Here is a 22,545-nt window from a genome sequence, read left to right as displayed (position 1 = left end):
CCTATTCGTCCTCCACGTCTGGGAAACGCACGCACGCACCCTGTTCAAATGGGAGTGGCGTCCCTTGGTGTGAATTCTGTTTCTCCACGTCTCACTGTGCCCTTACGGATTGCTCCTTCTGCCAACTCCTCCTTCTCAGCCGTGGCCTTCTTGGACTCTGGTTCTTCTGGAAATTTTATTCTGGCCTCTTTGGTTAATAGGTTCTGCATCCCGGTGACCCGTCTCGTCAAGCCGCTCTACATTTCTTCGGTCAATGGAGTGAAGTTGGACTGCACTGTGCGTTACTGCACAGAGCCCTTGCTTATGAGCATTGGACTGCATCACAAGAAAATTAAATTTTTTGTCCTGCCCAACTGCACCTCTGAAGTCCTCCTCGGTCTGCCATGGCTCCAGCATCATTCTCCCACCCTTGACTGGACCACCGGGGAGATCAAGAATTGGGGTCCTGCTTGCCACAAGAAATGCCTCACATCTGCTCCCAGTCCCGTCTGTCGGGCCTCAGTGTCTCCTCCTGTGCCTGGTCTCCTCAAGGCCTATCAGGACTGTGCCGTGCCTCCTCATAGCCCCCGTCCTGGTGACACTCTGCCCCGTGACAAGCTTCACCGTCTGCCCCCCCTCCCCATTCCCACTTCTTCTGGACTACCGGCCGCTGATGTAGCTACCCAAGACTTCTTTTTGTTCCGGAAGGAAACTCAAGAGGCGCCCCCTATGTTCTCGTCTCATTTGAAGGGTCAAGGAGACAAAAAGAGGGGGAGACCTAAGGGGGGGTACTGTTACGCCGAGCGCTCCGGGTCCCTGCTCCTCCCCGCAGCACTCGCGGCGTTCTCCTCTCTGCAGTGCCCCGGTCAGACCCGCTGACTGGGAGCGCTGCACTGACATTCACGATGGGGATGCGATTCGCATAGCGGGACGCGCCCGCTCGCGAATCGCATCCCAAGCCACTCCGCTCTCTAGGGCGCGCGCGCCAGCTCTCTAAGATTTAAAGGGCTAGTGCACCAATGATTGGTGCCTGGCCCAATCAGTCTGATTAGCTTCCACCTGTGCACCTGTCCATATAACCTCACTTCCCCTTTCCTTCCTTGCCGGATCTTGTTGCCTTGTGCCAGAGAAAGCGTTTAGTGTTGTCCAAAGCCTGTGTTTCCAGACCTTCTGCTATTGCTATTGACTACGAACCTTGCCGCCTTCCCCGACCTTCTGCTACGTCTGACCTTGCCTCTGCCTAGTCCTTCTGTCCCACGCCTTCTCAGCAGTCAGCGAGGTTGAGCCATTGCCGGTGGATACGACCTGGTTGCTACCGCCGCAGCAAGACCATCCCACTTTGCGGCGGGCTCTGGTGAAAACCAGTAGCAACCTAGAACCGGTCCACCGACATGGTCCACGCCAATCCCTCGCTGACACAGAGGATCCACATCCAGCCTGCCGAATCCTAACAGTAGATCCAGCCATGGATCCCGCTGAGGTCCCGCTGCCAGTTGTCGCTGACCTTACCACGGTGGTCGCCCAGCAGTCTCAACAGATAGTGCAACTAGGACAACAGTTCGCCCAACAAAGACAGCAGCTGTCGCAGTTGACCGCCATGCTACAGCAACTTCTGCCACAGCTACAGCAGCAACCATCTCCTCCGCCAGCTCCTACACCTCCTCCGCAGCGTGTGGCCGCTCCTAACCTCCGCTTGTCCCTGCCGGACAAATATGATGGGGACTCTAACCTCTGCCGTGGTTTCCTGTCTCAATGTTCCCTACATTTGGAGGTGTTGGCGGACCAATTTCCCACAGAACGGTCAAAGGTGGCTTTCATGGTTAGTCTCCTGTCTGGGAAGGCCTTGTCATGGGCCACACCGCTCTGGGACCGCAACGATCCTGTCACTGCCACTGTTCAGTCCTTCTTCGCTGAGGTTCGTAGTGTCTTCGAGGAACCAGCCCTCGCCTCTTCTGCCGAAACAGCCTTGCTGAACCTGGTCCAAGGAAATTCTTCTTTAGGCGAATGCGCCATTCAATTTCGTACCCTCGCCTCTGAATTATCTTGGAACAACAAGGCCCTCTGCGCGACCTTTAAAAAAGGCCTATCCAGTAACATCAAAGATGTGCTGGCCGCACGAGAAATTCCTGCCAACCTGCATGAACTTATCCATTTGGCCACCCGCATTGACATGCGTTTTTCTGAAAGACACCAAGAGCTCCGCCAGGAAAAGACCTTAATCTCTGGGCACCTCTCTCCCAGTATCCTGTGCAATCTACCCCTGTGCCTCCCGCCGAGGAGGCTATGCAAGTGGATCGGTCTCGTCTGACCCATGAAGAGAGGACTCGCCGCAGAGATAAAAATTTATGTCTGTATTGCGCTAGTACCGAACATTTCCTAGTGGATTGCCCTATTCGTCCTCCACATCTGGGAAACGCACGCACGCACCCAGCTCATGTGGGAGTGGCGTCTCTTGGTATGAAGTCTGCTTCTCCACGTCTCACTGTGCCCGTGCGGATTTCTCCTTCTGCCAACTCCTCCTTCTCAGCTGTGGCCTTCTTGGACTCTGGTTCTGCGGGAAATTTTATTTTGGCCTCTTTTGTTAATAGGTTCAACATCCCTGTGACCCGTCTCGTCAAGCCGCTCTACATTTCCTCGGTCAACGGGGTAAAATTGGACTGCACTGAGCATTACCGCACAGAACTCCTGCTTATGAGCATTGGACTGCATCACGAAAAAATTGAATTTTTTGTTCTGCCCAACTGCACCTCTGAGGTCCTCCTCGGTCTGCCATGGCTCCAACGCCATTCTCCTACCCTTGACTGGACCACCGGGGAGATCAAGAGCTGGGGTGCTTCTTGCCACAAAAAATGCCTCACGTCTGCTCCCAGTCCCGTCAGTCAAACCTCAGTGACTCCTCCTATACCAGGTCTCCCCAAGGCCTATCAGGACTATGCCGATGTTTTTTGCAAAAAATGAGCAGAGATTTTGCCTCCTCATAGCCCACTTCCTGGTAACACTCTGCCCCGTGGCAACCTTCACCCTCTGCCCTCCCTCCCCATTCCCACTTCTTCTGGACTGCCTGCCATGGATGAATTTACCCAGGACTTCTCTGTCTTCCAGAAAGAAACTCAAGAATCGCTCCCAATGGCCTCGTCTCATGTGAAGTGACAAGTAGACAAAAAGAGGGGGAGACCTAAGGGGGGGGGTACTGTTACGCCGAGCGCTCCGGGCCCCTGCTCCTCCCCGGAGCGCTCGCGGCGTTCCCCTCCCTGCAGCGCCCCGGTCAGACCCTCTGACCGGGAGCGCGGCACTGACACTGCTGGCAGGGATGCGATTCGCATAGCGGGACTCGCCCGCTCGTAAATCGCATCCCAAGCTACTCACCTGTCCCGGTCCCTGGCTGTCACGTCCTGGCGCGTGAGGCTCTGCTCCTTAGGGCGCCAGCTCTCTAAGATTTAAAGGGCCAGTGCACCAATGATTGGTGCCTGGCCCAAATCAGTCTAATTAGCTTCCACCTGCTCCACGTCCATATAACCTCACTTCCCCTTCCCTGCATTGCCGGATCTTGTTGCCCTTGTGCCTAGAGAAACGTTTACTGTGTTTGCCATACCTTGCTATCACCATTGACTACGAACCTTGCCGTCTGCCCTGACCTTCTGCTACGTCTGACCTCGCCTCTGTCTAGTCCTTCTGTCCCACGCCTTCTCAGCAGTCAGCGAGGTTGAGCCGTTGCCGGTGGATACGACCTGGTTGCTACCGCCACAGCAAGACCATCCCGCTTTGCGGCGGGCTCTGGTGAATACCAGTAGCAACCTAGAACCGGTCCACCGACACGGTCCACGCCAATCCCTCGCTGACACAGAGGATCCACATCCAGCCTGCCGAATCCTAACACTGCTCCTGTTCTCTCTAGACTCGAACCTAGGGGTGTGAATCGCCAAGAATTTGGCGATTCGATTCGAATCGCGATACCAGTGTGGCGATTCGATATATCCCGATATATCGCAATACCGTCTAGGTGACGATACATCGTGATATATCCCGATACATCGCCCACCTGGGAGCATTCATAGATCCCAATAGACGCCGCTGTCAGCTTTGACAGCGGCGATCTAGTACTCCGGCGCGCACTTTTCTCATGTTATCACGTCCGGGCTGCAAAATAAAAGAAAACGCACTTTATCTTACGTGCCAACGAGCCCCCGGAGCTCCGGTACAGGTGTTCGGTCCCCGGGCTGTATTCTTCTTACTTCCTGTTAGCCCGGCACATCACATGGAGCTTCAGCCTATCACCGGCCGCAGCGATGTCCCGCCTCGGCCAGTGATAGGCTGAAGCTCCGTGTGACGTGCCGGGCTAACAGGAAGTAAGAAGAATACAGCCCGGGGACCGAACACCTGTACCGGAGCTCCGGGGGCTCGTTGGCAGGTAAGATAAAGTGAGTTTTCTTTTATTTTGCATAACATGAGAAAAGTGTGCACCGGAGTACTCCTTTAATAGCCAGCCGCGGCGATCGCCGCATGCTGGCTATTAGCGGCGGCCCCCGGCTACTGAAATCAGCCGGGGGTCGCATAGTACGGAGCGGGCATGAGTCGGAGCCCGCTCCGTACACCCAGAGCGCCACCGTGTCAGATCCGGCCTGCCCGGCTCCACAAATGTGGAACTTTTATCTCCTGATGCCCAGGACATGCTGTTCCGGGCGTCAGGAGATAAAAATTCCACATCCCTAAAAGAATCGATCCAAAAATATTTTGAATCGATTCAGTATCGGCAAATGAAAAAATCGCGGTTATCGCGAGAATCGATTTTTTCTTACATCCCTACTCGAACCTAACAAGCCATTCATCCTGGAATTGGATGCTTCTTCAGTTGGAGCAGGTGCAGTGTTAGCACAAAAGTCAGATAAGGGGAAAACTTTAACCTGCGTTTTTCTCTCCAAAACTTTCTCTCCTGCGGAAAAGAACTATACCATCGGGGGTCGCGAGCTCCTGGCCGTAAAGTTGGCGTTGGAGGAATGGAGTCACCTTCTGGAGGGCTCTGTGCATCCTGTTACGATTCATTCTGACCACAAAAACTTGCTCTATCTGCAGACTGCCCAGCGACCCACGGCAGGTCCGGTGGTCGCTATTTTTCTCCAGGTTCGACTTCTATATCCACTTCCGTTCTGCAGAAAAGAATGTACGAGCCAACGCCCTTTCCAGGTCCTCTGATGTGCATGACAATGAATCTCATCCGCAGCATATTATTTCTCCCTAACGTCTTGTTTCTGTGGCTCCTGCAAGTCTTCGGCATCTGCCTCCCGGGAAGACTTATGTATCTCCCCATATGAAACTTTGAGTCTTGAAATGGGGGCATTCTTCTCTTCTGGCTGGCCATCCAGGAATTCGTAAATCCCTACAGCTCATCTCCCGGCAATACTGGTGGCCTACCTTAAAACGGGATGTCGTTGACTTTGTCCGGTCCTGCTCAGTATGTGCTCACGACAAGACACCTGTCACGATGCCGGCTGGCAGGAGGTGGATCCTCTGTGCCAGAGAGGGATTGGCGAGGACCGCGCTAGTGGACCGGTTCTAAGCCACTACAGGTTTTCACCAGAGCCCGCCGCAAAGCGGGATGGTCTTGCTGCGGCGGTAGTGACCAGGTCGTATCCACTAGCAACGGCTCACCTCTCTGACTGCTGAAGATGCTGAAGATAGGCGAGGTACAAGGGAGTAGGCAGAAGCAAGGTCGGACGTAGCAGAAGGTCGAGGCAGGCAGCAAGGATCGTAGTCAGGGGCAACGGCAGGAGGTCAGGAACACGGGCTAGGAATAGACAAGGGAACGCTTTCACTAGGCACTAAGGCAACAAGATCCGGCCAGGAAGTGCAAGGGAGGTGAGGTAATATAGGGAAGTACACAGGTGATCACACTAATTGGTAATTGGGAAGATTGGGCCAGGCACCAACATTGGTGCACTGGCCCTTTAAATTGCAGAGACCCGGCGCGCGCGCGCCCTAGGGAGCGGGGCCGCGCGCGCCGGGACAGGACCGACGGAGAGCGAGTCAGGTACGGGGACCGGGGTGCGCATCGCGAGCGGGCGCCACCCGCATCGCGAATCGCATCCCGGCAGGAGGCGGGACCGCAGCGCACCCGGTCAGTGGATCTGACCGGGGCGCTGCAGCAACGGGGATGAGGCGAGCGCTCCGGGGAGGAACGGGGACCCGGAGCGCTCGGCGTAACAGTACCCCCCCCCTTGGGTCTCCCCCTCTTCTTGGGGCCAAAGAACCTGAGGAAAAAAAAGTCAATTTTTCCGTGATGAGGTCCGATGCACATTAGGAGGGGTTCTGTGCGGAAACGCATGAGACAGTCCAATCTTTTATTGTTAATACAATAGATGTAGAGGGGTCTGGCGAGACTGGTCACAGGGACGTAGAACCTGTTGATAAGAGAGGCCAAAAAAAATTTTCCTGCGGATCCGGAATCCAAGGAGACCATAGTAGAGAAGGAGAAGGTAGAGGCAGATATCCGCACAGGCACAGTAAGGCGTGGAGAAGCAGAGTTGACATCAAGAACTGTGTCACCTTTGTGCGGAGTCAGCGTACGTCTTTCCAGGCGGGGAGGACGGATAGGACAATCCTTCAGGAAGTGTTCGGTACCGGCATAGTACAGGCAAAGATTCTCCATGCGGCGTCGTGTCCTCTCTTGAGGTGTCAAGCGAGACCGGTCAACTTGCATAGCCTCCGCGGCGGGAAGCACAGGAACGGATTGCAGAGGACCAGAGGAGAGAGGAGCCGGGGAGAAAAAACGCTTCGTGCGAACAAAGTCCATATCCAGGCGGAGCTCCAGACGCCATCCGGAAGAACGCATGTCAATGCGAGTGGCAAGATGAATGAGTTCATGTAGGTCAGCAGGAGTCTCTCGTGCGGCCAGAACATCTTTAATGTTGCTGGATAGGCCTTTTTTAAAGGTCGCGCAGAGAACCTCACTATTCCAGGACAACTCGTAAGCAAGAGCACGGAACTGAATGGCTGTTACGCCTAGCGCTCCGGGTCCCCGCTCCTCCCCGGAGCGCGTACGGCGTCTCTCTCTCCGCAGCGCCCCGGTCGGTCCCGCTGACCGGGAGCGCTGCCCTGTCCTGGCCGTTGGGGATGCGATTCGCACAGCGGGACGCGCCCGCTCGCGAATCGCATCCCAGGTCACTTACCCGTTCCCGTCTCCTGCTGTCATGTGCTGGCGCGCGCGGCTCCGCTCTCTAGGGCGCGCGCGCGCCAGCTCCCTGAGATTTAAAGGGCCAGTGCACCAATGATTGGTGCCTGGCCCAATTAGCTTAATTGGCCCCCACCTGTTCCCTGGCTATATCTAGTCTCCTCCCTTGCACTCCCTTGCCGGATCTTGTTGCCCTTGAGCCTAGTGAAAGCGTTTTGTGTGTTTATACCCAGTGTACCAGATCTCCTGCTATCTCCCCTGACTACGAATCTTGCCGCCTGCCCCCGACCTTCTGCTACGTCCGACTTTGCTTCTGCCTACTCCCTTGTACCTCGCCTATCTTCAGCATCTTCAGCAGCCAGAGAGGTAAGCCGTTGCTAGTGGATACGACCTGGTCACTACCGCCGCAGCAAGACCATCCCGCTTTGCGGCGGGCTCTGGTGAAAACCTGTAGTGGCTTAGAACCGGTCCACTAGCGCGGTCCTCTCCATCCATCTCTGGCACAGAGGATCCACTACCTGCCAGCCGGCATCGTGATAGTAGATCCGGCCATGGATCCCGCTGAAGTTCCTCTGCCAGTTGTCGCCGACCTCCCTACACTGTTCGCCCAGCAAGCCCGACAGATCGCCCATCTAACCCACCAGCTGTCGGAAGTGTCCACCATTGTGCACCAACATGCGCAACTTCTTCAGCAATCATCTCCTCCGCCAGCTCCTGCATCTCCTCCGCAGCGAGTGGTCACTCCTAGCCTCCGCCTGTCCTTGCCGGACAAATTTAATGGGGACTCTAAGTTTTGCCGTGGCTTTCTTTCGCAATGTTCATTGCACTTGGAGATGATGTCGGACCAGTTTCCCACTGAAAGGTCTAAGGTGGCTTTCGTAGTCAGCCTTCTGTCTGGAAAAGCCCTGTCTTGGGCCACACCGCTCTGGGACCGCAATGACCCCGTCACTGCCTCCGTACACTCCTTCTTCTCGGAAATTCGAAGTGTCTTTGAGGAACCTGCCCGAGCCTCTTCTGCTGAGACTGCCCTGCTGAACCTCGTCCAGGGTAATTCTTCCGTTGGCGAGTATGCCATACAATTCCGTACCCTTGCTTCTGAACTTTCCTGGAATAATGAGGCTCTCTGCGCGACCTTTAAAAAAGGCCTATCCAGTAACATTAAAGATGTTCTGGCCGCACGAGAGACTCCTGCTAACCTGCATGAACTCATTCATCTAGCCACTCGCATTGACATGCGTTTTTCTGAGAGGCATCAAGAGCTCCGCCAGGAAAAAGACTTAGATCTCTGGACACCTCTCCCACAGTCTCCACTGCAATCTGCGCCTAGGCCTCCCGCCGAGGAGGCCATGCAAGTGGATCGGTCTCGCCTGACCCTGGAAGAGAGGAATCGCCGTAAGGAAGAGAATCTTTGTCTGTACTGTGCCAGTACTGAACATTTTTTGGTGGAGTGCCCAATCCGTCCTCCACGTCTGGGAAACGCACGCTCGCACCCAGCTCTCGTGGGTGTGGCGTCTCTTGATGCTAAGTCGACTTCTCCACGTCTCACGGTGCCTGTTCGGATTTCTACGTCAGCCAGCTCTCCCCTCTCAGCCGTGGCCTGCCTGGACTCTGGAGCTTCTGGGAATTTTATTCGGGAGTCCTTAGTGAATAAATTCCGCATTCCGGTGACCCGTCTTGTCAAGCCACTCCACATTTCCGCGGTCAACGGAGCCAGATTGGACTGCACCGTGCGTTATCGCACGGAGCCCCTCCTAATGTGCATCGGACCTCATCACGAGGAAATTGTATTTTTTGTCCTTCCTAATTGCACTTCTGAAGTTCTCCTTGGACTACCCTGGCTTCAACACCATTCCCCAACCCTGGATTGGTCCACTGGGGAGATCAAGAGTTGGGGTCCCTCTTGTTTCAAGGACTGCCTTCAACCGGTCCCCAGTACTCCCTGCCGTGACCCTGTGCTTCCTCCTGTATCCGGTCCCCCTAAGGTCATTAAGGACTCTGCCTGCCACAAGAAATACCTCTCCCCCCCTCCCAGTCCCATCAGGCAAACCTCTGTGTCCTCTCTTGGCCCTCGTCCTGGTGTCACACTGCCCCGTGCCAAGTCTCGCCCTCTGCCCTCCCTCCCCATCCCTACTCCTGCTGTTCCGCCTGCTGTTGAGGAATCCCTCCATCCTTTCCCGGTGTCCTCATCCCAGGGGAGGCAGTTACCAGACAAAGGGAAGGGGAGACCTAAGGGGGGGGGTACTGTTACGCCTAGCGCTCCGGGTCCCCGCTCCTCCCCGGAGCGCGTACGGCGTCTCTCTCTCCGCAGCGCCCCGGTCGGTCCCGCTGACCGGGAGCGCTGCCCTGTCCTGGCCGTTGGGGATGCGATTCGCACAGCGGGACGCGCCCGCTCGCGAATCGCATCCCAGGTCACTTACCCGTTCCCGTCTCCTGCTGTCATGTGCTGGCGCGCGCGGCTCCGCTCTCTAGGGCGCGCGCGCGCCAGCTCCCTGAGATTTAAAGGGCCAGTGCACCAATGATTGGTGCCTGGCCCAATTAGCTTAATTGGCCCCCACCTGTTCCCTGGCTATATCTAGTCTCCTCCCTTGCACTCCCTTGCCGGATCTTGTTGCCCTTGAGCCTAGTGAAAGCGTTTTGTGTGTTTATACCCAGTGTACCAGATCTCCTGCTATCTCCCCTGACTACGAATCTTGCCGCCTGCCCCCGACCTTCTGCTACGTCCGACTTTGCTTCTGCCTACTCCCTTGTACCTCGCCTATCTTCAGCATCTTCAGCAGCCAGAGAGGTAAGCCGTTGCTAGTGGATACGACCTGGTCACTACCGCCGCAGCAAGACCATCCCGCTTTGCGGCGGGCTCTGGTGAAAACCTGTAGTGGCTTAGAACCGGTCCACTAGCGCGGTCCTCTCCATCCCTCTCTGGCACAGAGGATCCACTACCTGCCAGCCGGCATCGTGACAATGGCGTACTCGCCAATGGAAGAAACACCCTGTTCCAGGTTCAGCAGGGCAATCTCGGCAGAAGAAGCTCGGGCAGGCTCCTCGAAGACACCACGGACCTCAGCGAAGAAGGACTGGACTGTGGCTGTGGCAGAATCATTGCGGTCCCCATCAAACTTGTCCGGCAGGGACAAGCAGGGGTTAGGAACGGCCGGTTGCTGCGGAGGAGTTGCAGGAGCCGGCGGAGGAGATGGTTGTTGCAGCTGTAGCTGTGACTGAAGTTGCTGTATCTGCGGCAGCAGCTGCTGTGACTGAAGTTGCTGTATCTGCGGCAGCAGCTGCTGTAACTGTGACTGAAGACGCTGTGTCTCGGAGATCAAGTATGCCAGCTGTTGATCTCGTTGGGCGATCTTTACGCCAAATTTGTCCGGCAGGGACAAGCAGGGGTTAGGAACGGCCGGTTGCTGCGGAGGAGTTGCAGGAGCCGGCGGCGGAGAAGGTAGTTGCAGCTGTAGCTGTTGCTGTATCTGCGGCTGCAGCTGCTGTATCTGTGACTGAATACGCAGTGCCTCGGAGGTCAAGTATGCCAGCTGTTGATCTCGTTGCGCTATCTGTTGCGACTGCTGGGCGATCTGACGAGCTTGCTGGGCGACCAGCGTAGGGAGGTCAGCGACAACTGGCAGAGGAACTTCAGCGGGATCCATGGCCGGATCTACTGTCACGATGCCGGCTGGCAGGAGGTGGATCCTCTGTGCCAGAGAGGGATTGGCGAGGACCGCGCTAGTGGACCGGTTCTAAGCCACTACAGGTTTTCACCAGAGCCCGCCGCAAAGCGGGATGGTCTTGCTGCGGCGGTAGTGACCAGGTCGTATCCACTAGCAACGGCTCACCTCTCTGACTGCTGAAGATGCTGAAGATAGGCGAGGTACAAGGGAGTAGGCAGAAGCAAGGTCGGACGTAGCAGAAGGTCGAGGCAGGCAGCAAGGATCGTAGTCAGGGGCAACGGCAGGAGGTCAGGAACACGGGCTAGGAATAGACAAGGGAACGCTTTCACTAGGCACTAAGGCAACAAGATCCGGCCAGGAAGTGCAAGGGAGGTGAGGTAATATAGGGAAGTACACAGGTGATCACACTAATTGGTAATTGGGAAGATTGGGCCAGGCACCAACATTGGTGCACTGGCCCTTTAAATTGCAGAGACCCGGCGCGCGCGCGCCCTAGGGAGCGGGGCCGCGCGCGCCGGGACAGGACCGACGGAGAGCGAGTCAGGTACGGGGACCGGGGTGCGCATCGCGAGCGGGCGCCACCCGCATCGCGAATCGCATCCCGGCAGGAGGCGGGACCGCAGCGCACCCGGTCAGTGGATCTGACCGGGGCGCTGCAGCAACGGGGATGAGGCGAGCGCTCCGGGGAGGAACGGGGACCCGGAGCGCTCGGCGTAACAACACCTCGTTCCAAGCCAGCGGGACTTCTTCACCCCTTGCCTGTTCCTGAGCTTCCTTGGACCAATATTTCTATGGACTTCATTACCGACCTTCCACTTTCCCGAGGCAATACAGTCATCTGGGTGGTTGTAGATCGATTTTCTAAGATGGCGCATTTTGTACCTCTACCCGGACTTCCTTCAGCACCACAGCTTGCTAAGGTATTTCTTCAGCATATCTTTCGCTTACACGGACTTCCTTCCCATATAGTTTCTGACAGTGGTGTCCAATTCGTGTCTAAGTTCTGGCGGGCCCTCTGCTCACGCTTACAAGTTAAGCTGGATTTTTCCTCGGCCTACCACCCTCAGTCTAATGGACAAGTTGAGAGGGTGAAACAGATCTTACGAGACTATCTGCGTCATTTCATCTCTGCGCATCAAGACGATTGGGTTGATCTGCTACCATGGGCGGAGTTCTCCTACAATCATAAAAATTCTGACTCCACTGGTACTTCACCCTTCTACGTGGTCTATGGACTTAACCCTCGTCCTCCTCTCCCCTTGTCTTCTTCTTCTGCTACTGGAGTTCCTGCTGTTGATGAACAATTGCGGAATTTTTCATCCATCTGGCAGAAGACACGTCGCTACTTCTCGCATGAAATTCCAAGCGGACAAGAAAAGACGACCTCCTCCTGAATTCTCTCCGGGTGACAAAGTCTGGTTATCTTCTAGATATATCCTGTTTAAGATACCCAGTTATAAACTTGGTCCTCGCTATTTGGGTCCCTATAAAGTCAAGAAGAGACTCAATCCTGTGGCCTATTCTCTCCATCTGCCCTCCTCCCTCCGGATCCCGAATTCCTTCCATGTTTCCCTCTTGAAACCAGTCATCTACAACAGATTTTCTCTAAAGGACATCTCACCTTCTCCCATCTCTGGTACCTCTGATGTTTTTATTGTTAAGGACATCTTGGATTCCAAAATTGTCAGAGGAAAGCGTTTTTTTTTTCCTGGTAGATTGGGAAGGATTCGGTCCGGAGGAGAGGTCTTGGGAGCCGCAAGACAACATTCTGGACTAGGACCTTCTCAGGAAATTCTTGACCTGCAAAAGGAGGGGGGGGGGGGGTACTGTTACGTTCTGCACTCCGGCCGCAAGCACTGGCCGGGAGCGCAGAGTCCCCGTGTCCCCATCTCCCGGCGGGGCCGGTATTCGCATCGCGGGACGTGCCCGCATGCAAGTACCGTCCCGTCCATTACCTTGCTCCGCTCCTGCTTCTTCCTCTTAGCCTCGGTGTGCGCGGCCCCATCACTTAGGGCGCGCGCGCTGGTGCTTTGATATTTAAAGGGCCAGTGCGCCCATGATTAGTATGCACATGAACAGCACATTATAAATAGTTTGCACCTCCCACACCTCCCTGCAGGATCTTCAGTGTTCATTGCCTAAGAGAAAGCATTACCATAGCCTGTTTTTGTCATACCCGTGTTCCAGACCTTCCTTCTACGTTTACTGACTCCGAACCTTTGCTGCCTGCCTAGACCTTCTGCTACGTTGACTACGCCTCTGCCTCATCCTCCTGTACCTCTCCTTGCCCAGTTACCTGTGTGGTCGTGCCGTGTTGGGGGTTGCGACCTGGGTGCCGCTTGCCGCTGCAAATCCATCCTGCTTTGCGGCGGGCTCTGGTGAAGACCAGCGGCACCTTAGACTCCGCTCCCCGATACGGTTCGAGTCATCAGCCACACAGGTGAAGGATCCATATCCAGTTCGTGTCAGCCCTGCATACAGGTGCGTAACACTAACATTAGTGTAAATGGTTCTTCCGTGGACCTGTCCACACAGAGGAATTTTAGGGCGGACATTTCCGCCACTGAAATTGATCCGCGCAAAGAAAGAACATGTTCATTCTTTGTGTGGACATCCGTGAGCACTGCATAACTGTCAATGGTGACGGCGCAGTGCCGCGCGGTCCTACCGCTGAAGTATTTCGGCGGCAGCCGCCAGATGGAATCTCTGCTCGTGGAATTCTGTGAGCAGAGATTCCTTCTAAATTACGTAGTGTGAACATACCCTCATGGGGCAACATGGCCAGTACTCATAGGGGACAGTGGAAAATGAAAGTATTCTGCTGCACTGTTCATATAGCAGAATTTCCGTGCCGGAAACATCTGTCATAGAAATTCAAATTCCAGTGTCAGCAGAAAAAACTAGACAAGCCTATACTTTCTGCAGACTCTGCACGGAAATGCATTCCCAGGAGGTCCTATTGTCAGGGCAAATCTCTGTGCAGAAATGAACCTGTGTGAACATAGCCTTATTGGTACCATTAAGAGGGTAATGTAGTCAGGAATGTTATCAGTGCATTATGATCTGTATGGTTACAGTGGCACTATGGTCAGAATTCTTGATGGAGGGCAAAACACTGGTCTTGCGGAATGACGTTTTGCCTGTGCTCCAATAGACCGCACAGGCCTGGTTTCCCCATGCCACCGTTTGCAAGGCCATCACCCGGACAGTGTTTAGCTTCATCTGGGGCAAAGCGGGCTGTAATGTATGAGGAGCTCTGCAAGGGTGGGAAGGGAGTAGCCGATATCCCCACTCTGCCAAGGGCCTCCTTTGCATGTGTCAGCATGCAGCAAACTCTTATTGAACAGACTGGCTCAGCGGGCAGATCCATGTCTCGCTTGTTTCTCTTGCCCCTCTGGAGACAGCTTGGCTGGGACAAGTGGAACAGCTCCTTCCCTTACAACTGTAACACTCTCTGGTTCTATGGGGACGTGGTCCGGCTTGTGAGGGAGCACCAGCTGGAGGGACTGAAGCCTGACCTGTGGAAGCTGAAGACCATATACAAGCTCATCCGAACTATGGACTTGTTGGAGCTTGTTCCGGGGCTCCCCGTAGCCACTGCAGAGACTGTATGGACTAATGTGGCTCCAAAGCGGCATACCAATGTACATAAGGACTTGTCGTGGATGGCCATTAAGGGAGGACTATCTCTCAGGTAGTTCATGCATTCCCGCGACCTATGCAGAACCCACTACTGTCCCCGGTGCCCCTACGTGGAGGAAACATCTTTGCACATGTTTTGGCATTGCCCCTTTGCGCAGGGTCTGTTGAATGCCCTGGAACACGAACTCAGAGACTCTGTACCCACAACATGGAGGCCATCCAGAAGGCCTGGCGCCTTATGAACTGTTTTAAGGATGCTGTGTGGCTTGCCAGGAACCGCCTCGTGATCAACAGAGAGAACATGTCCGTCCGGGACTGCTGCAGGTTCATTCGGAGCCTGCTGAAAGACTATTCCATCTTGGACAGCCAGGCCGTCGATGAAGAAGTGGAGTGAAGACCCCTCTACTTCCCCATGTCCCCCTGAAGTTACAGCCCAGTAGTTTGGCCCTGTGATCCGCCCTCTCCCTATCCCCACATAGTCGCCCACGCCCCCAGCCCTGCCCCATAGCCGACGCCCCTACACCGATCACAGATTGTATTGTTCGATTTCTCAATTTCTTGTGCTTTTCTCTTACAGGATTGAGCGAAGTGTTAGAGTAGCATGCTGTGCGATATATAGCTTAGGGAACCTTTGCTGTGTATTGTACTGTCATGCTTTGTGCGATTGTAATTTGTTGTATAACTTGTAATGACTAAACGATCAATAAAGCTCTTTCAATAACGGCACTATGGTCAGAACTGTTGTGGGAGCACTGTTGTTGGTAATGTTAAGTGGGTAATGTCGTCAGTACTGTTATGGGGACACTGTGGTCAGTGCTGTTATAGGGATACTACAGTAAGTACTCATATGGGGACACTATGGTCAGTAGTACTGTTATGAGGACATCATGGTAAGTACTCATATGGTGACATTATGATCAGTGCTGTTATGGGGACACTATGGTCAGTACTGATATGGTTACACTACAATCAGTGCTGTTCAAGGGAAACTTTGAATGGTGACACTGTGATCAGTGCTGTTATGGGGTCACTATGGTCAGTACTGATATGGCGACACTGTGATCAGTGCTGTTATAGGGACACTATGGTCAGTACTCATATGGTGAGACTATGGTCAGTGCTGTTATGGGGACACTGTGGTAAGTACTCATATGGAGACACTATGATCTGTGCTGTTATGGGGACACTATGATTAGTACTGATATGGTGACACTGTGATCTGTGCTGTTATGGGGACCCTATGGTCAGAACTGATTTGATTACACTATAATCAGTGCTGTTATGGGGACACTATTGTCAGTACTGATATGGTGACGCTATGATCAGTGCTGTTATGGGGACATTATGGTCAGTACTGATATGGTGACACTATGATCAGTGCTGTTATGGGGACACTATGGTCAGTACTGATATGTTGAGACTATAATCAGTGCTGTTATGGGGACACTATGGTCAGTACTGATATGGTGACACTGTGATCAGTGTTGTTATGGGGACACTATGGTCAGTACTGATATGGTGACACTGTGATCAGTGTTGTTATGGGGACACTATGGTCAGTACTGATATGGTGACACTGCAATCAGTGCTGTTATGGGGACACTATGGTCAGTACTGATATGGTGACACTATAATCAGTGCTGTTATGGGGACACTATGGTCAGCATTGATATGGTGACACTATGATCAGTGCTGTTATGGGGATACTATGGTAAGTACTGATATGGTGACACTATGATCAGGGCTGTTATGGGGACACTATGGTCAGTACTGATATGGTGACACTATGACACTATGATCAGTGCTGTTATGGGGACACTATGGTCAGTACTGATATGGTGACACTATAATCAGTGCTGTTATGGGGAAACTATGGTCACTACTGATATGGTGACACTATGATCAGTGCTGTTATGGGGACACTATGGTCAGTTCTGAAATGGTGGGCGACACTTTGATCAGTGCTGTTATGGGGACGCTATGGTAAGTACTCATATGGTGACACTATGATAAGTGCTGTTATGGGGACACTATGGAAAGTACTGATATGGTGACACTATGATTAGTGCTCTTATGGGGACACTATGGTCAGTACTGATATGGTGACACTATGATCAGTTGTCACGATGCCGGCTGGCAGGAGGTGGATCCTCTGTGCCAGAGAGGGATAGCGAGGACCGTGCTAGTGGACCGGTTCTAAGACACTACTGGTTTTCACCAGAGCCCGCCGCAAAGCGGGATGGTCTTGCTGCGGCGGTAGTGACCAGGTCGTAACCACTAGCAACGGCTCACCTCTCTGGCTGCTGAAGATAGGCGAGGTACAAGGGAGTAGGCAGAAGCAGAGTCGGACGTAGCAGAAGGTCGGGGGCAGGCGGCAAGGTTCGTAGTCAGGGGAGATAGCAGAAGTTCTGGTACACAGGCTTTAAACACACAAAACGCTTTCTCTAGGCACAAGTGCAACAAGATCCGGCAAGGAAGTGCAAGGGAGGAGGATAGATATAGTCAGGGACCAGGTGGAAGCCAATTAAGCTAATTGGGCCAGGCACCAATCATTGGTGCACTGGCCCTTTAAATCTCAGGGAGCTGGCGCGCGCGCGCCCTAGAGAGCGGAGCCGCGCGCGCCAGCACATGACAGCCGGAGACGGGAACGGGTAAGTGACCTGGGATGCGATTCGCGAGCGGGCGCGTCCCGCTGTGCGAATCGCATCCCCAACGGCCAGGACAGGGCAGCGCTCCCGGTCAGCGGGACCGACCGGGGCGCTGCGGAGAGAGAGACGCCGTACGCGCTCCGGGGAGGAGCGGGGACCCGGAGCGCTAGGCGTAACATCAGTGCTGTTATGGGGGCAGTATGGTCAGTACTAATATGGGGACACTATGATCAGTGCTGTTATGGGGACACTATGATCAGTGCTGTTATGGGGACACTATTATCAGTGCTGTTATGGAGACACTATGATCAGTGCTGTTATGGGGACACTATGATCAGTGCTGTTATGGGGACACTATGGTCAGTACTGATACGGGGACACTATGATCAGTGCTGTTATGGGGACACTATGATCAGTGCTGTTATGGGGACACTATGGTCAGTACTGATATGGGGACACTATGATCAGTGCTGTTATGGTGACACTATGATCAGTGCTGTTATGGGGACACTATGGTCAGTACTGATATGGTGACACTATGATCAGTGCTGTTATGGGGCAGTATGGTCAGTACTAATATGGTGACACTATGATCAGTGCTGTTATGGGGACACTATGATCAGTACTGATATGGGGACACTATGTTCAGTACTGATATGGGGACACTATGATCAGTGCTGTTATGGTGACACTATGATCAGTGCTGTTATGGGGACACTATTGTCAGTACTGATATGGTGACGCTATGATCAGTGCTGTTATGGGGAAATTATGGTCAGTACTGATATGGTGACACTATGATCAGTGCTGTTATGGGGACACTATGGTCAGTACTGATATCATGGTGACACTATGATCAGTGCTGTTATGGGGACACTATGGTCAGTACTGATATGTTGAGACTATAATTAGTGCTGTTATGGGGACACTATGGTTAGTACTGATATGGTGACACTGTGATCAGTGTTGTTATGGGGACACTATGGTCAGTACTGATATGGTGACACTGCAATCAGTGCTGTTATGGGGACACTATGGTCAGTACTGATATGGTGACACTATAATCAGTGCTGTTATGGGGACACTATGGTCAGCATTGATATGGTGACACTATAATCAGTGCTGTTATGGGGACACTATGGTCAGTACTGATATGGTGACACTGTGATCAGTGTTGTTATGGGGACACTATGGTCAGTACTGATATGGTGACACTGCAATCAGTGCTGTTATGGGGACACTATGGTCAGTACTGATATGGTGACACTATAATCAGTGCTGTTATGGGGATACTATGGTAAGTACTGATATGGTGACACTATGATCAGGGCTGTTATGGGGACACTATGGTCAGTACTGATATGGTGACACTATGATCAGTGCTGTTATGAGGACACTATGGTCAGTACTGATATGGTGACACTATAATCAGTGCTGTTATGGGGAAACTATGGTCATTACTGATAGGGTGACACTATGATCAGTGCTGTTATGGGGACACTATGGTCAGTTCTGAAATGGTGGGCGACACTTTGATCAGTGCTGTTATGGGGACGCTATGGTAAGTACTCATATGGTGACACTATGATAAGTGCTGTTATGGGGACACTTAGGAAGGTACTGATATGGTGACACTATGATTAGTGCTCTTATGGGGACACTATGGTCAGTACTGATATGGTGACACTATGATCAGTGTTGTTATGTGGACACTATGGTAAGTACTGATATGGTGACACTATGATCAGTGCTGTTATGGGGACACTATGGTCAGGACTGATATGGTGACACTATGATCAGTGCTGTTATGGGGACACTATGATCAGTGCTGTTATGGAGACACTGTTATCAGTGCTGTTATGGAGACACTATGATCAGTCCTGTTATGGGGACACTATGATCAGTGCTGTTATGGGGACACTATGGTCAGTACTGATATGGGGACACTATGATCAGTGCTGTTATGGGGACACTATGATCAGTGCTGTTATGGGGACACTATGGTCAGTACTGATATGGGGACACTCTGATCAGTGCTGTTATGGTGACACTATGATCAGTGCTGTTATGGGGACACTATGGAAAGTACTGATATGGTGACACTATGATCAGTGCTGTTATGGGGCAGTATGGTCAGTACTAATATGGTGACACTATGATCAGTGCTGTTATGGGGACACTATGATCAGTACTGATATGGGGACACTATGGTCAGTACTGATATGGGGACACTATGATCAGTGCTGTTATGGTGACACTATGATCAGTGCTGTTATGGGGACACTATGGTCAGTACTGATATGGTGACACTATGATCAGTGCTGTTATGGGGGCAGTATGGTCAGTACTAATATGGTGACACTATGATCAGTGCTGTTATGGTGACACTATGATCAGTGCTGTTATGGGGACACTATGGTCAGTACTGATATGGTGACACTATGATCAGTGCTGTTATGGGGGCAGTATGGTCAATACTAATATGGTGACACTATGATCAGTGCTGTTATGGTGACACTATGATCAGTACTGATATGGGGACACTATGGTCAGTACTGATATGGGGACACTATGATCAGTTCTGTTATGGTGACACTATGATCAGTGCTGTTATGGGGACACTATGGTCAGTACTGATATGGTGACACTATGATCAGTGCTGTTATGGGGGCAGTATGGTCAGTACTAATATGGTGACACTATGATCAGTGCTGTTATGGTGACATTATGATCAGTGCTGTTATGGGGACACTATGGTCAGTACTGATATGGTGACACTATGATCAGTGCTGTTATGGGGGCAGTATGGTCAGTACTAATATGGTGACACTATGATCAGTGCTGTTATGGTGACACTATGATCAGTACTGATATGGTGACACTATGATCAGTGCTGTTATGGTGACACTATGATCAGTACTGATATGGGGACACTATGATCAGTGCTGTTATGGTGACACTATGGTCAGTACTGTTATGGGGACACTATGGTCAGTACTGATATGGTGACACTATGATCAGTGCTGTTATGGGGGCAGTATGGCCAGTACTGATATGGTGACACTATGATCAGTGCTGTTATGGGGACACTATGGTCAGTGCTGTTATGGAGACACTATGATCAGTGCTGTTATGGGGGCAGTATGGTCAGTACTAATATGGTGACACTATGATCAGTACTGATATGGAGACACTATGATTAGTGCTGTTATGGGGACACTATGACCAGTGCAGTTATGGTGACACTATGATCAGTGCTGTTATGGGGACACTATGGTCAGTACTGATATGGTGACACTATGATCAGTGCTGTTATGGGGCAGTATGGTCAGTACTAATATGGTGACACTATGATCAGTGCTGTTATGGTGACACTATGATCAGTACTGATATGGGGACACTATGGTCAGTACTGATATGGTGACACTATGATCAGTGCTGTTATGGTGACACTATGATCAGTACTGATATGGGGACACTATGGTCAGTACTGATATGGGGACACTATGATCAGTGCTGTTATGGTGACACTATGGTCAGTACTGTTATGGGGACACTAAGGTCAGTACTGATATGGTGACACTATGATCAGTGCTGTTATGGGGGCAGTATGGCCAGTACTGATATGGTGACACTATGATCAGTGCTGTTATGGGGACACTATGGTCAGTGCTGTTATGGAGACTCTATGATCAGTGCTGTTATGGGGGCAGTATGGTCAGTACTAATATGGTGACACTATGATCAGTACTGATATGGAGACACTATGATTAGTGCTGTTATGGGGACACTATGATCAGTGCTGTTATGGTGACACTATGATCAGTGCTGTTATGGGGACACTATGGTCAGTACTGATATGGTGACACTATGATCAGTGCTGTTATGGGGGCAGTATGGTCAGTACTAATATGGTGACACTATGATCAGTGCTGTTATGGTGACACTATGATCAGTACTGATATGGGGACACTATGGTCAGTACTGATATGGGGACACTATGATCAGTGCTGTTATGGTGACACTATGGTAAGTACTGTTATGGGGACACTATGGTCAGTACTGATATGGTGACACTATGATCAGTGCTGTTATGGGGGCAGTATGGCCAGTACTGATATGGTGACTCTATGATCAGTGCTGTTATGGGGACACTATGGTCAGTGCTGTTATGGAGACACTATGATCAGTGCTGTTATGGGGGCAGTATGGTCAGTACTAATATGGTGACACTATGATCAGTACTGATATGGAGACACTATGATTAGTGCTGTTATGGGGACACTATGATCAGTGCTGTTATGGTGACACTATGATCAGTGCTGTTATGGGGACACTATGGTCAGTACTGATATGGTGACACTATGATCAGTGCTGTTATGGGGGCAGTATGGTCAGTACTAATATGGTGACACTATGATCAGTGCTGTTATGGGGACACTATGATCAGTACTGTTATGGGGACACTATGATCAGTGATGTTATGGGGACACTATGATCAGTGCTGTTATGGGGGCAGTATGGTCAGTACTAATATGGTGACACTATGATCAGTGCTGTTATGGGGACACTATGATCAGTGATGTTATGGGGACACTATGATCAGTGCTGTTATGGGGGCAGTATGGTCAGTACTAATATGGTGACACTATGATCAGTACTGTTATGGGGACACTATGATCAGTGCTGTTATGGGGACACTATGATCAGTGCTGTTATGGGGACACTATGGTCAGTACTGATATGGGGACACTATGATCAGTGCTGTTATGGGGACACTATGATCAGTGCTGTTATGGGGACACTATGATCAGTACTGTTATGGGGACACTATGATCAGTGCTGTTATGGGGACACTATGATCAGTGCTGTTATGGGGACACTATGATCAGTGCTGTTATGGGGACACTATGGTCAGTACTGATATGGTGACACTATGATCAGTGCTGTTATGGGGACACTATGATCAGTGCTGTTATGGGGACACTATGGTCAGTACTGATATGGTGACACTGTGATCAGTGTTGCTATGGGGACACTATGGTCAGTGCTGTTATGGGGACACTATGGTCAGTGCTGTTATGGGGACACTATGGTCAGTACTGATATGGTGACCCTGCAATCAGTGCTGTTATGGGGACACTATGATCAGTGATGTTATGGGGACACTATGATCAGTACTGATATGGAGACACTATGATCAGTGCTGTTATGGGGACACTATGATCAGTGCTGTTATGGGGACACTATGATCAGTGATGTTATGGGGACACTATGATCAGTGCTGTTATGGGGACACTATGGTCAGTACTGATATGGTGACACTATGATCAGTGCTGTTATGGGGACACTATGGTCAGTACTGATATGGTGACACTGCAATCAGTGCTGTTATGGGGACACTATGGTCAGTACTGATATGGTGACACTATGATCAGTGCTGTTATGG

Source organism: Hyla sarda, chromosome 4, assembly GCF_029499605.1.
Source record: "Hyla sarda isolate aHylSar1 chromosome 4, aHylSar1.hap1, whole genome shotgun sequence".
NCBI lineage: Eukaryota > Metazoa > Chordata > Amphibia > Anura > Hylidae > Hyla > Hyla sarda.
This window is presented reverse-complemented; position numbering follows the sequence as displayed.